Genomic DNA, 16,343 nt, shown 5'->3' with positions numbered 1-16,343 from the left:
GCTGACTTGTATGTGGAACCACCAACTTGAGGACGAAATTACAATGTGAGACTCCGCCATACAGTATTTCCCACCCCGTGTGCAGTGAACTATTGATCACGTATTGATTTGGTAGATACATTCCTACATATCTTTGTCAGTGTTATCATTTCCAAACACGAAGGGCAGCAATATTTTGCCATGAGTTGAAGGACTGCCATATATTGCAGAAGCACAATTAGACAAGAGGCATTCTTTATTGAAATTGAGAATGTTATATGAACAATTATATAAAACATGTCAGGGCCTTGCCATGTCTAAATCAACATTGTAGTCCATTAATATTAATATGCAGTTTGTGAAAGGCTGCGAGTACAAAGGTCTTTTTAAATGCAGGTAACTTTAATAGCAACATGCATGCAGGAGTAAATATAGTCTCACACTCCATTCATGCAAATGTGATTATATGCAATGCACTGAAATAATTTTGCACCAGACTATACACGAAAAGTAAGTCACTTAAGTAATGTTCTGATTCTAAGGTAATCATCATTAAAAATGCTGGCTATTTCTAAAACAACCAAAATGTGCTTTCCTCGTACAGACACAGAACCACTCGAACACTAAGGAGAAAGTTAGATTATATATATTATCCATCAGTGGCTCATTCTGGAGAGTTTAAATACTTCTGCACTTTTCTAATTATTTCTGTTTCTCTGCAAAGATGCCTAATCAGCCGGTTAGATCAAAGTTGTTCAATAATGGCCTTCTTACATATAAAGACGCTGGCTGGACAAACCCATATTCCAAAAGTACATCCCTTCTCTACTAATTGTGTTTCATTTGAAAATGGCTTCATGGTCTCAGTTCAGAGGAGTCCTAAATGTCAATTCTTCAATTCGAGCTAATCTTCCAAAGAAAAAATCTTCTTTAGAAAAGAGAAGAATAAAGGAGAAAGAAAATCTTTCTCACATAAAATATGCTCCAAAAGTGGTTGTTGAATGAACAGTGTCGGGGATCCCAACTGAAGCCTACATTGCTACCACATTTCAGAAAATTCTGTCTGGACATCTCGGGGAAGCTGGTACGGAGGACCTGACAGAAATTTATTTGCTCTAAGGGATGAAGAACTTTCCAGAGAAAGCCATCCTAAGAGAATAAAAATTGCCCCCAAACAATGACTCAGTCACTGAAGAGAGGCCCCTCATGCTGGCATTTACCTCTTTCCACTCCCCATCCCCTGGAGGAGAGTGGATACCAAGTAAGACCTCAACATCCCATGTCATAAATCTCCACGTAAATAAAGATACCAGCAGTGACATGTTCATACACAACTAAAAGACTGGGAGAGAGGTCCCATCCCCCACTTTGCCTCAGACCGCCCTGCAGGTGGGCCACTGAGAGGCTCTGTCTTGTCCCCTGTATGCCCATGGGGGGCGGGGGGGTGAGGGGTTAGGGGGGGGCACAGTGCCTGACTCAGAGAGCACAGCGGCCACAAGGCTGGGCATGTCACAGGTACCTGTGGAAATCTCTGGAACTGCCATTTCAGAGGAGCACAGCATGTGGCTTGAGCAGGTATTAGTGAGAGCCCATAAAATCCAGGATATTAATGATTATGTGACTCCATTGTACCTAGAGATTAACAAGCCTGAGTCAACTCAGGGAACAAACAAACGAATAAGCCCTACTCACTTTAAAGCACTTTTCCCTTCACGAGATTTGACTTCAATCAAAATTCAAAGACTGTGATGTCACAGGAGGCTGTGATGTATCAGCTTAAAGGACAACAATGGGAAATATCTGGGTTTATCCTGGTCAGTGGTCTGTGGCAATTACCATTTTTTCTCTAAATCCCCCCACGGTTGCAGTAAATCAATCTAAGCAACTCCTAAGCTCCTTAAAGATTGGCTTGATTTTTATTTTTAAATATGCATTCTGGATCGTTTCTTTCCATCGTTCTAATGTCATCTTGTCCCATCGTATCTGACAAGCAAAAAAATTAACTCAGGTTGACATCCTCCCTACCAGAGACACAGAGCTATTGAATTAACTAAAGATGGTTCTAAATACCAGCCTTTAAATGATAACTGATCTGCAAAAAGCAAGCGTTGTTTCCGACATGCCATGTCACATTTCTAACTCTTCACTCTGCATTGCGCTGCCTGCTGCAATGTCAGCTAACATGGAACGCAGCCGCACGCCACAGGACGGGGTGACTTGAAATTGAATGAAAGCCACTCTTCAGGCTGAGTATCCATTCTATGCCATCCATTAGGAAAAATATAAGGGCAAAGAATGAAAGGTTATTTTCAGAAACCATTGTTTAAAATAAGCCATGCTTCCTTGAACACTCACATAAAATGTATCTCTCTTCTCTGTATCTTTACTCCATAATTTATTATTGTGAAAGCCAATTTGAAAGATAAATCCTATGCCATTTCCCTAACCAACTTGCACTTACCCATGCTGTCACCCCCATCCCATAATATAGTTTCTGGCTTGAAATCATGGGCCTTTTAAAATACTGGAGTTGGAAAGGACCTGGGAGATAATAAAGGTCAACCCATTTACTGTGCTGACGAGGAAACAGAGCTGGGATGTAAAAAGATTTGTCCAAAGTCACATTGCTAATTAGTGGCAAAGCACCTGCTAGAACCTGCATCCCCAGCCAGCCAGCGCCTCCCAGTGACTCCGTGCGGGGTGTGAGCAGCTGGGAGGGAACGCCGAGGGCAGGAGGCACCTTGAGATGAGTTATAGCGGCACCAACAGCGCACCGTTTGACCTGACGTGCTCTGATTGAATTTCTGCCCTATTTTCATTGCTTTTCACATTTCAGTGTTTTAAGAGTTTGCTATTTATGTAGAGTGCTCAAGAACTCCGGTGAATCTGATAAAATACGCTGTGTAATCAGCCCAAAATAAAATGTACGCAAAGCCCAATGAAAGCCCCAAGAAAACAAGGGAGAGGGCAGGAAATCTGGAGAGGAGAGAGAGCACTGGTTGCCACTGGCCATCGTTCCCATTTCCGAGATGAGAAAACCAAGGATCAGAGCCGTTAGCTTGCCCGAGGTGGCCGGGAAGCAAACATTTATCAGATCTCCTCTCAGCCACCTTTCCAACAGATGGCTGACAACCAGACCTTTCACGGCTTCTTCTCAATTGCCTTTCCCACATCAACGGCCCTTATACCAGACTTAGCAGTCCAAGTTAGGTGGTGAGAAAAGGACAAAGAGTAGAATCATATCCTAGAAAGGCACTTCTAAAAGCTGGCTGTATCTCAGGGGTCGGAGAGACCCGCATGGAGGGATTTCAGGAGAGCCGCGATCTCCTCCCATCTTTCACCAAGGCTTGAAAAAACAACCGCTGCTTTGTGTTAAGGATTTTTGCTCTTTGTGCACAGATTGCCCAGCCTGAGGTTTGTGCGTGTTCCCTTCCACGTTGCCCTCATTAACACATTCGACCAAATTCAGTGCATCTCTGCCCGCTTTGCTAGACTCCCTTAGCTCCGCGACTGTGGCACTCGTTTCCAACTTTCCTTCCCTGTGTGAACGTGCATAAATCATTTGCTACAGAAGATACCCTCCCTTTTTGAAAACAGAGCCCTTTATCCAGATTGGGGCAGCTGGTCCTTCCCTCCCCTTCCCCCCAGGTCTCTGCTCCCTGGAGGGCTGCATGTCAGTGATTCGCATCTCCAAGGGAACTGGACAAAGGTGTCTAGACCTGAGAATCTGAACAGTGCTCTCTGGTGACCTTTTCCCGTATCTCGGCCTTCCAGTTCTCCTACCGGTTGTTCTCCACCCTTCCTTGACTGAAAAGCATTCTGCCTGACCCAGGAGACAGATGCAAAGAGGACCGCAACAGGGGGCTTTCTCGCTGTTGTTCGTTGACCTTGCACTCCCACTCCCACTCAACACGAAGCCCTGATGTTAACTTTAAAAGCCTCTTGTTCTCTTTGGCATTTTTCAAAAGGCTCCGTTCTTCCTGAGTCTTAACCTTTCTACCTCTCTTCAGGAAGGTTCCCGTGTGTATTTCATGTTTATACTAGGTCATTTATTCATTCTCCCTTTCTTTGAGCACTTTTAAACCTGAGACAACCCAAGTGGTTGGTCCTTGGCCAGCCCTAGAGCCTCCACGATACCACCCTTTCTGTCTCTTCACGAGGACAGGTATATTTACTTCAGAAGTATACTTCTCATAATTACAGTGTTTCGGGTCTCTCCGTTTTCTCCTGAGTTACCTTGCCCAGTAGAGTCTTGGCGGGGCCGAGAACTGAGGCAGAAGGGACCATCACCTACTCCAGGAACTGAGACAGGAGACTGAGGCCGGTAAGGCACGGGTTAAGGATTTGGGCCTCTTTCACCTTCAGCCTTTTGACATTAGCCCTCGTAATAATTAGAATGACATCGTCGCCTCTCCTTCCCTCTGCGAACACCTTGGGGCCGCTTCACTACCTCGAAGGGGAAGGACGAGGAGAGAGGTCTCAGGACTCTTAGGGCTAGCCATTGGTCACATACGTGATAGAAGCATCGAGGAAAACCAATGGCTGAAGTGAGTGGCTAACGACCCCTTCGTCACAAACAGCAGAGCTACCTGTAACAAAGGGGGAGTTGTCACATCTCAGGAAGTGAGTGCAACTAATCGTATATGTGGGGGTGGGGGAGGCACCTTCATTTGCACTTCCGCCATTCATGGGGGCCCCAATGTGCACTAAAATTGGCCCCAACTCCAAGCCCCATTTGGACCCCCTGATTCATCATGGATGCTGAGATGTGGCAAGTGAGCAACATCAACCTGAAGACTCTCTCTGCCCACCTGTGAGTCATACCTTCTGTCACCTGGCATCCTGTGGCCTGGATTCACTGACTCACCACTGCTAGGGGTGGAGCTGCCAGTATAGACAGGTGTTCCCGCTGCTCCTTTTGATGTCACAGTGTCCCCAGACGGCTGTCAGGAATGAATGACTGAGTACCTTAAGCCTCTTCCCTCCCACCCTCATCCCTGGCCTTCCCAGAGCCCACTTCCTCACGGTACAAGTGGAGAGCTCTGCGAACACTCCAGAGAGTACTCAGGTAGCGTGCTCACCTCTTCGGTAGATGCCACTTTAGGAAACGAGCCTGGCACCCCTGACAGGAAGTAAAGTGCAATGGAGCGCTCCTGCTCGCTTCAGGTTCTGTGGGTCCACGCAGAGGAGCAAGACCCGGGGCACGGTTTCGACTCTTGTCAGAATTTTCCATAATCTGCCAAGCAGTGCTTTTGCAATATTCATAATTCCAGTGCCTGGACGGGGAGGCCTGTACCTATTTGCATGGCTGCTTTTTAAAGATGAAACCCAAAAGGTGTACGTATGCTCCAACATGGCTGCAATTTTAGCTGTTCAGAGAACACAGCAAGATAAATAACCGTGCCATGAGAAATTACAGCATTATGTACTGCAATAAATATGACAAATGATAGGCCAAATATTCATTGGCTCATAACAGTTGGCAGGCGTAACCATCTGTGGATCCAAAGTTTGAACTATTTGTTTTCTCTCCTTCAGCTGCCTTGATCTTTGTCTACCTCCGCTGGAACCTCTGGTCTTTAAGGTAGCCTGGACAAGCTTGCAAAACCTTTGACTTTCTTAGGGTTTAATTAAGAAATACAGGTGTTGCCACAGAAAAGTCAAACCTTTCTGTGTGTATGAGAAAGAAAACACGGCAAGAGATCTCATGTCCCTCTCTTAATGTGGAGGAGCTTTTTACTTGCAAAGAATCTGAAAGCAGGAGAGGCAAACCTAAGGATAATTAAGAAAAATGATGGTGTTTGTCGCCACAGAAGAAATAAATCTTCTGTGTCTCTAGTTTATTTATTGATTAAACAAGGAATCCTACAATGGATTGAAGCTCCTACTTTTGTCACTAGAAAGGTAACACTGAAGTCCATTATTTCATTATGTGAAATGCTAATCTATATTTCTCATTTAGAATCTAAATCCTCTGCTTCGTTGAAATCTCAGCTTACACCACTGATAAGAGAAAGCCTAATGAGCCCTAATGTCGCCGCAGCAAAACCATTAAAAAAGTACACTGTGAACTTTTAATGCAGAATCCTGACAGTTCAGAGTTGAAAAATCCATGCCAGGAAAAATCAGATTTTTCAACAGGTGTCTTTCTGAGCACAGCTACTTCCTGCCTTGATTCTCCCTTCTTAGCCCTGTAGGAGAATATCGAGAAGGGTTTCATCAGAAAGGCAGACAAAAGGATTTTTCAGACGGTGAACAAGGCACTAGCAGAGCTCCCTGTGATAGAAACCTTCCCCCCGTTACTGTTGAGACCTGGAAGTGAGACAGCTGAGCAGGACAACTGATTTCCTGATCAGTACGTCTTTTGTCTTTTATAGGACTGTTTCCCTTTCAGCATTCATTAAAGTAAAGCAAAATGACCATACCCAAGAGCAAAATTCTTTCTACCTTCCTCACACACAAAACACCAAACCAAAGAGTCCTCAGGGGCAGATGTTAGAAAAACAACACTGCGGGGTTATGAGAGCCTTCTGCTACCATTTCTTATCCAGGTAGCACACCATCAAATCAACATTGCCACAGTAACATAAATCCATTCGCTAGTATTAACTGACCAAATGTGCACTGAGCCCCTTCTGTGCGCACAGCAGCAAGCAGAGTTGTGGGACGATGGGGGAATGGGCTAAAAGTAAAGCAGACATGGCCCACTCCTTACAGCTTCCAGTCCATGAAGACAGATTGTTCTAATGCAGGGCAGACAGGCCTCCATTGTGCGTGAGGGACTCAGACAGCACTGGGGGGGATCAGAGGAGAGAGACACTCAGCTCAGAGAGCAGACGAGGGAAGGTTTCCTGGAGGAGATGGTCCTTGAAGAAAAGGGACCACTTCAACATGGTGACATGGGGGAGTGGAAGGGCACCCCAGACAAAGGAAGGAACATGAAAACATAAGAGCAGGAAGGTACAAAAGGGCTTTTGAGCCAAGTAGAGTGAGAAAATGAACAAAGCACCATGCATGCAAGCAAGCATTGAAAATTGCTCAGAAATACTCACTGAACATTTCTCTTAGTATATTTCTGACACACTTCAAGGCACAGGGGAGACAGTAGTGAACGGAACAAACAAAACCCCTGCTCGCCCAGTTATTTCCTAGCCGGGGAAGATACGTACCACCATATAATGTATCAGATGTTTTTTAAAGTTATGCAAGTTCGGTATATGTTTTCCACATTACGAAATGATGGAAAGCAAGGGTTACAGAAGGGGTTCCAGGGAATTTTTCTGCTAAGGTAACTCTCGAGCAGAAACCTCAGGTGAAGGGTGAACTAAGGGTCTGCTTTGGAAAACAGAAGTCCCAGCTATAATGTCAACCTCTCCAAGCCCGACGAGGGGTGAATTGCAAAGGTGTTCCGGCTAGTTCCACTGAAAGCCTTAATGACGCTGTTGCAGTGGACTTTTTTTCACCCAGGGCTTCGGGACTCTGGTTACCCCCCGCCCCGCCCACCCCCCACCGTTCACAGCAAAAATGTGTCAAGGTTAAAAGGCCAACTGCACTCCCCTACTTCTCTGGCTAATGTGAACTATAAAAAGTAATAATGTGGTCTTTGTGTCTAACAGCCCCGTCTTCTTTCCCAATAAATTCAGCATAAAACTTCACCAAGATGATAGATCAAGAAATGTGTGCTAGCAGGTGCTTTCCGTGCTGTCAGGCAGCCGAGGAGGAGCAGGGAGGGACTGATGGCCATTTCCTCCCCATAACTAGCGCTGCTCCCATCCTTCCTGTGACCAGGGGCACAGCCCTCCTGGATTCGTCCCAGCGCCCTCGCCCTCGCCCTCCCCGCTTTAGGTACCCCTCTGGTTTTCATTTTTCCCACAATGCCTTTTGCAGCTTCGTTTTATTATTAACACAAGTTAGCCTGTCACGGGAGATGTGCTTTCTTGATGGCTCGGGTATCTCCACAGTCTCACAATTGATAAGCTCTTAAAATCACCCAGGTAAGAGCAGCTGCAGCACAGCCTCGGATCGAACCGAACAGACAAGAAAGACCGTTATTTCCAAGCGCCTGCAGCAACCTCTAGGTCAGTTTCCCTCTCTGACCCAAAAATAAACAAGGAAGGAAAAGAACCCACCAGCATAATGTGACGAGAAATGCAAGGTGGTATGTCAGAAATAACAATGCCGGTCAAGCCTGCATTTGTTGCTGCTGAAAGTGATGAGCCATATGCCTTCCCCCATAACTGTTTTTGCTCCTCCGGGAAAAATAATTCGGTGTCAGTCATCATCTTTCCAGAGCAGTAGAATATGAAGATTTCTCCTATTATGAAATGATGCCTCCATCGTGAAATAAGGCTGAGCATTCTCTCTTGCTATATGGCATCGTTTTTTAAAAACGGCAATTATTCACATAACTCCATTCTCAAAAAACACCTTATATGGTTTTCAAGCTTTAACATACGGACGAATCACCTGAATCTTGCTAAAAATTAGATTCTGATTCAGAGAGTCTGGGGTGTGGCCTAAATTCTGCATTACTAACTCACTCCTTGGTCAAAGTCTGTAGGTCTGCCAGTCACATTTCATGTAGCAAGACAGTAAAGAGTGTCTTCAGAATTATAGTTTTGATTACTCTGTATTTTGTTTTGCTTTATCGAACATGCCAGTTTCTACTAGATTTGGGGTTTGCTCAGGACCCTTGCTCTCCCAGTGCTTGCGTGTTCTCTGATGACAGCATTTGAATATCTTGACTTTTTAACAATCATGGCTGGTCATGTATTACTGTTCCCAGTGTTAGCTGGATTCTTTACATTTCATGCTCCGCATTTTATTAATGTGTAAGTCACTATGCTGCTGAGTTGAAGTGCAGAAATTTTCTTTCCTAATTTTTGAGAAAGTTAGTAACTAAATCCTTTAGAAATCCAGTAAGCAAGAGTCTATTTGTTTAAGAAATACTGTATTTCTTTGGAAAATATTAAAGACATAGCACCTTTCTAGAGGCAAAACAAAAACTGCTATTTTACTTGTTCCTTGGTAGAGGGAGAGCTATGAACAATCATGGAAGGGAGGTTAGAATTAAAATAATTTTATTTTACATTTTGATTCAGATCCTGTAATTTCAAAGAAAGCCTTTGAAGATAGATTGATTTTGATAATTTCCTGCATTCCACTTAACATCACCTGGAGCCAATCAAGAGAAATCAGAATATCTTGCTCTGACATTTGGGTGTGAAGCAAAAACAACACCTTTATATTTTAAACTATACTGTTTCTGAAAGTGAGAGGTTGAGAGGCGGAAAGGTTAAAAGTTCTGGCTTCATCCATGCACATAAGAAGGGAACACAGCACTCTGCCCACAGATAAATTCAAATCAGATTTGCTAAGCTGGTAGTTCTGTCTGAAACCCTCTTAAGTAGAATCTGTTGATCAAGCCAAAGTGTATCCTGTAGTTCATTTTGCATACAAACATCCTCTAAAGTCTGTGGTTGAGAATATTTTATTTCCTTAAAACCCATGCCAATTTTAAGATTGTCAATTTATTTTCAAATTGCAGAGTTGGGATGGTATTTGAGTATGCAGGAGGATATATTGCTCAATTGTCATTTAACCATAGATTAAATGTCTGCATAAAAAAGGAATGCATTTTACAATTTTCAAATTGATGAAAGTTTTATGGGGAGAGGTAATGAGAATAAGGATGTATTTTATGCAGGAGGAAATGCTGTCTGGCACTGAGAACCATAGACAAGGATTTAAGAGTCTAGGATTGAATTGGTGGCATCACAAAAGATGCCTTCAGGCATGGATGCTCCAAGGTAGGTCAAAAGAGCATCCACTGAATCATAAAGGCTCACTGCTTCCTTTGTAACCTCAAAGACTTTGGGGCTCCCAGGTGTAAGGAGAAGGCAGGATCATCTCAGATCTGGCCATGTGAAGTTGGGCCCAGAACTGAAAGGAGTATAACATAGAGCAGAGATGGCATAACATGGTGGTCAGAGGCATGGATCCTCCAACCAGATTGCCTGCATTTGAATCCACTTTCTAGCTGTGTGACCTTGGGCAGGTTACTTAACTGCCTATGCCTCAGTTTCTAAGCTATCCAATGAAAATAAAAATAGTCCTTACCTCATAAGGCTGTGATGACGATTAGTGAGTAACATTTGTATAATGCTGAGATCAATCCCCGATGTAAGTGTAGGCACTTTGTGTTCGTTAAATAAATGAGTGAAGAATGAAGCAAAGTGGTCGAGGCATATATTCTCTAGATTCATATTGCTCAGTTTCAAATAGCTCTGCCACTCTACTGGGTAAGTTATTAGTCTCGCCGAAGAGTGGGTTACTCATACTCATATCTCCCATTGTCTGAGTGATCTTGGGCAAGATCCTAGCCTATCTGAAGTTTGGTTTATTCATATAGCAGCAGACTTCCTAAGGTTGATGTATATTAGTTATCTCCCCTATACTAGTCTTGTCAACAGATTCAATAAGTGTGTCTTCAACTCACTGAAAAATAGTAACCAAGAAAGGGCCAAGGAAAGGAATGGAAACAAAAGTGCCTGTGGTGTTACACGAGCGGTATTCTTCCAGGTTGGCGTCCATGCATTCATCAACCCTCTCTGGGCATAGGTGTTCATCAATTACGACTCCACTTCAGGGTGCTGTCATGCAGCCCATATTTGGCTACTTAGTTCACAAAAATAATCGCTTCTTACTGTGTGTTTTCTAACATATACTACATGATGATAACACCTTAAATCTAGATAGCACAGTACTATTTTGCAAAGCCTTTCACATCCAGTATTTTATTTAACTAGACATATTGTAAGAAAGTCATTTGTCTTTGAAGAAGCAGCTTTGAAGAAATTTCCAAATTTAATTTAAAAACATACTTTCACTGCTAACGGAAGTTATCATTGAAAACAGTATTTCCATCAGTGATTCCTTTTAGGTGAGAGACTGTAGGCAGTGTGTCTCTGGATGTTTGCTGCAGAGGGCAAAGCCACCCCAACATTAAAATAGTTCTTTGTGTTCTCTCCTCGCCTCTTCTCTCTGCTTCTATCCCAAGCCCATGTTGCCTATTATTTTGAAAACATCTCAATTTAAATTGAAAGTAAATTCTGTGTTTTCACTTGTTCAAAATCTCTACACATTTACCATGAGAGTAGCTTCACCTGTGACTACCTTTCCTTGAGCCCAGGACCCCAAGATACTGTGCCTGCTGCCTTGTCCACACTTAGTTTGTAGAGCCTGAACATTAATGTTCCCCCAGCATCCCTAAATCCATGTCCTGTTCTGCCTCTGATCTCCTGGCCCAATGCTTACTTAATTATTTATGACTTGGACTTCTTTTTTATTTCATTAAATGAGTAAATATATAGCTCACCCACTTCCCAAAAGCATCTGAGGTGACTCAAAAACACATGAGCGATTGGGGAGTTCAAAGAAACAACATAGGTGGGCTTCCCAGGTCTTACTCTTGCTGTCCCCCAGCTTCTTCTGTCTTGCTTCTTACTCACACGCTGCGCATCGAAATCAGTCACTTCACTTGGATAAATATGGTCTTAATCTCACTCTGTGAAGTGAATGCAAACTTTGTGGGCCACAGAATCTTCTCAAGACCCATTTTCTCTACTCTCCCCAGCCTGGAATCCTCCATTTCAGATAAACAGGCCCCTGGAGACTCCATGTGCCTGTTCTCCCTCTCCTGCCTTCATACCTGTCCTTAGAAGTTTATTTATTTAACAAACATTTACATCAAGTTCTTAGTCTGGGGCGCCTGGGTGGCTCAGATGGTTAAGTTCTTAGTCTGTGCCAGTCCTTGTTCAAAGCGCCTTATATAGATTAGCCCATTTAATGCTCATAACAACACTCATGGGTAGAATTATTATCTATCTTACAAATGAGAAAACTAAAAGAGAGAGAAGTTAAGTGGCTCACACAAAAATTTCAAGCCCGAGTGGCACAGCCAGGATGGGACTGGGGCAACAGGTTCTAGAATCTGTGCTTAACTGGACTCTGCCTCCACTCGACTCTGTGTGATGCGTTTTGATCTGCCTGAAGCCCCCTTGAGCTCCTACGAGGTCAGAGCACATGCTACTCTTATATCCCAAGCATCTCGAAAGTAGTTGTTCTCCTCCAACATAGGCTCCAGTAACTGGTGACCCACTAGCATGAAAAAATCATAATAATAATAACTCGAATTCATTGAGAGTGAGTTTCATGGACCCTAGTGTTGCTGTATTCTGTGAAGAATGTAATTTTTACATTAATACTCATGAACAATGTCTGAATTTAGAGATGTGAATCCATTGTTTAGATTTGAATGAAACCGAAATAAAACTACATGCTAGACTTATAACAAAAAATGTTTTCCCAAGTTTTGTTTTTGTTTTTTTTCTCATAGGGAAAAGGCACAACCTATGTAGGAAAATACAGAGGAAGACAATTTTCCAAGAAATGACAGTGCCCAGGTCTACTTAGTAACCATGTTTTTCTCTTGCACTAACCTATAATGTTAAAACTCAAGAAAGCATCCAACAATTATACAGACCTGCTGTTTCACCAGTCCAAGTATTTTCAGCTCTAGACTTTTGTATTGTTTTTATTATTTCATACTGCCTAATAAATTACCAGCAATGTACTGGCTTAAAATATTTATAATCTGGAGCACCACATGATCAGTGGAGGATGGCAAATTTCTGTCAAAATAAATCACCCCCATCGATTTTGCATGAAACCAGGCCTTGCCTATTTGTATCTGGCTCTGAAAGAAAAAACAGGAAAAAATTTTAATCTTTCCCTATTTCTCTCTTCCCCTCCAATAACTCCACTGCCTGTCTCTCAAAGAAATCCTCATCTCCACCACTATCATACACACACACACACAAAAATGCATTGTGCCAGTTGAGAAGCAAATTTTCTCCAAATGAATAAGAACTGAATATTAAAACAGTTTAGTTCACACTAAAAGAACGTAGCATTAGTTTTCACTTCTCAAGGACTTAAAAAATTAAAAATTGAAGATTGGTGAAAGAAATCATGATATATTTTACCTTTACCGTTTAAATATATTTTCTTAAACTTGGGAAAATATTTTTTGTTGACATTTTGGAGCATATGTTGGAGTTATAGTAAGTATTGTGTCATTTAATTTCTTCTTACCAATAGATGAAATAAAAGATTTCTCATATATTTTATGCCAGTCCTTAAAAGATAAGATCAATAAGATGCAGCCTGTATCCAAGGCATGGTTGTCATTCAACAATGCATTTGTGAAGAGAGGGAAGAAGACATTGCAAACATTTAACTTTATAGACACTCTAAAATACAACATTAGTACATGATCAAGAAAGCACCACAAATAATTGAGTGAGGAACAGCTCATTCACTGTTGGGCAAACTGGCTATTTAGGGAGGGAAATTTCTTTGCCAATATCCCATATCAAAATGTACACATGTTTCTCAATTTACAATGGGGTTATATCCCCATAAACTCATCATAAGTCGAAAATGCATTAAATACATCTAACCCACTGACTATGAGAGCTTAGCCTCACCCACCTTAAATGGGTGGGCACTCAGAAAATCTACATTGCCTACAGTTGGGCAAAATCATCTAACACAAAGCCAGTTTTTATAATAAAGTGTTGAATATCTCATGTAATTTATTGAATTTATTGAACTCTGTGCAGAAAGCGAAAAACAGAGTTGTTGCATGGATACAGAATGATTGTAAATGTATCCATTGGTGACCCTCGTGATCACATGGCTGATTGGGAGCTGCAGCTCATCACCACTGCCCTGCATCTCAGGCCAATATATTACCATATTTCGATAGCCTGGGAAAAGATCAAAATTCAAAATTTTATGTATGGTTTCTACTAAATGTAAATGACTTTTGTGCCACCACAGTCAAAAAATTGTAACTTGAACCATTGTAAGTTGGAGACCATCTGTATTTAGAAATACACATTTAAAAAATTAAATGTAAAAAATGTTAAGAATATATAAAATACCTTAAAAAATATAGAGTAAATATTTAATTCCTAAATAGGCAAGAATTTCTAAGCAACAGAAACAAATCATAAATCATTTTTAATTTTCAAATATCTAAAACTAGCATTAGCATATTAAAAATAATATATTGGGGAAATATTTCACAAAATTCTAGTATACAAAATGTTACATGTAGAGCTTTGGGAAAGTTTTTCTGTAGTAAGAAAAATAAAACATTATTAGAATAATGAGTAAAGAACATGAATAAATAATTCATAAAAGAACAAATACAAATGACCAATTAACACAAAAGAAAATATTTCCTCCTCACTCATAATAAATAAAAAATATGTTTTCAACTGCCTTATTAAAGGATTTTATTAAAAAATTCAATTGTAAGGACTATGTGGGGAGAAAAGTGATCTCTTAGCCCAATAATCCTCCTTAGAGGAATCTAGCTAAAGGCATTAAAAGGCATTTATAGACCAGATTATTTGATGTAAGAGTACTTGGTAACAAATTTTCTGACAATAAAGAAATAGTTTTAGGAGTTGGTATATCCATGATGAAATATTATGCAATTATTTTTAAATTCATAATTTAAAGGAACATTTCATGACTTGAAGTAATGCTTTCAATATGTAAATGAACCAAACTAGCAAGATACTACACTATACAAAAAACAATCTCAATTTTATATAAAAAATAAATACGTATTAAGGCATTAAAAAGCCTAGTATTTTTTTAAAGATTATATTTATTTATTTGAGAGAGAGCACGAGTTGGGGGAGGGAGGGAGAGGGACAAGCAGACTTCCTGCTGAACAGGGAGCCTGAGGTGGGGCTTGATCCCAGGACCCTGGGATCATGACCTGAGCCAAAGGCAGACACAACTAACTGAACCACCCAGGTGCCTGGCCCGAATTTTAGTAGAGAGTGCCCTTTGGTGATTAGATTATAATCGCAAATGTTACTCTTACTATCAGGAAAAAATAAGATCTTACTTATATATTTATTGATATAAATATACTTAAAGTAAGAAGACTAGCTTTCTGGGATGATTTGGAAAACTTAAGTCAGACTCTAACATAAGCAAAGTACATGACTAAAAATTTGCCAGAAACAGGTTTCCAAAATGATCTCTCCCAGTCCTCTTATTGATCTGCAATTATTGTTGGGAGACAAATACCCGTGGCTCTCTCATGTTTTAGCAAGTCTTTATTCTTAACAATCTTCCTTAGTATGTTTGTCTAGTGAACAGCTGTGGAATACATAGTGTCTCCATCCAGAGCAAACAGCAGACATGCTTACTGCCCATTTTCAAAGGTTTGAGGTCACTATGTTCTAGATTCCCCTCCTGTAACACAACCCACCGTATGTGCAAGTGTCACCTGGCCCTCTTCCCACCACTTTGTGATAATTGCGACCAGTATCTGGCTACTAATATCACTGTGAGTAATAAAAGGTCCTTTGTCTCTGACCCAGGTGTATCAAATCTTCTGCCAGCATCCATGAAACTGGCAGGCTAACATGTTAGTTTGCAAGTCGGGTAACGTCTCAGACTCTTCACAGATCTTCACAATTATCTCATTAAAAATGTATTTCTTCGGTTTTAAAAGTTTTCTATTAAAATGAGCATACATTAATAAAGATAGTACTTATACTTTATTCATCATTTATAACTTAATAATATGACAGGATTTATAAGATTCTTTGTTACAAACAAGGTTCAGGCAGAGGAGAATATGATAAGAATATATCGTGCATCCTTAATGGTTGAGCTCAGTAGATAATGGTGCATACTCTTCTGAAGCAGAAGCAGACTCTTCTGAAAGGGAAGTAAGGAGAAGCAGACAACCAGTGAATAGGGTGACCATGTAATTTATTGTCACTTTGGAGTATGAAAGGGGTGTTACTGAACAATAGAAGAGGGTATTAGATTTACAGCATATAATCAATTACAAAATCACTATAAAAAGGGTGTTCAGGCTACTCCATACCCCACACCTACTTTCCCACACCTAGAGGTACTGTACCCTGACCCAAAAGAGCATTTCCAACAGTGCAACAGCACAATGTCAAGTTCAGTAACACTGATTGATTGACAAATGTGGGAATTTCAGGCGACATACCACAGAGACTGGACAGATTGTTTTTTTATAGTCTTTGACAGGATATTTTTGCACTGGTCACAGTTTGGATTTTTTTAAAAAGGAGGACACAATGTGTTTTTGAGTAAAAGATTCCTCCCAGTGGAGAAATTCATAAGAAAAAATAACAGGGTCGACTTGAAAGCAAATCCAGTTCCATTTTTGTTTTCCAAGATTCAATGCTCTCTGCAGCACACTGCCCCACCTAGAGAGCTGTATGGGCCAC

The sequence above is a fragment of the Neomonachus schauinslandi genome, chromosome 3, assembly GCF_002201575.2.
Source record: "Neomonachus schauinslandi chromosome 3, ASM220157v2, whole genome shotgun sequence".
NCBI classification, from domain to species: Eukaryota; Metazoa; Chordata; class Mammalia; order Carnivora; family Phocidae; genus Neomonachus; species Neomonachus schauinslandi.
This window is presented reverse-complemented; position numbering follows the sequence as displayed.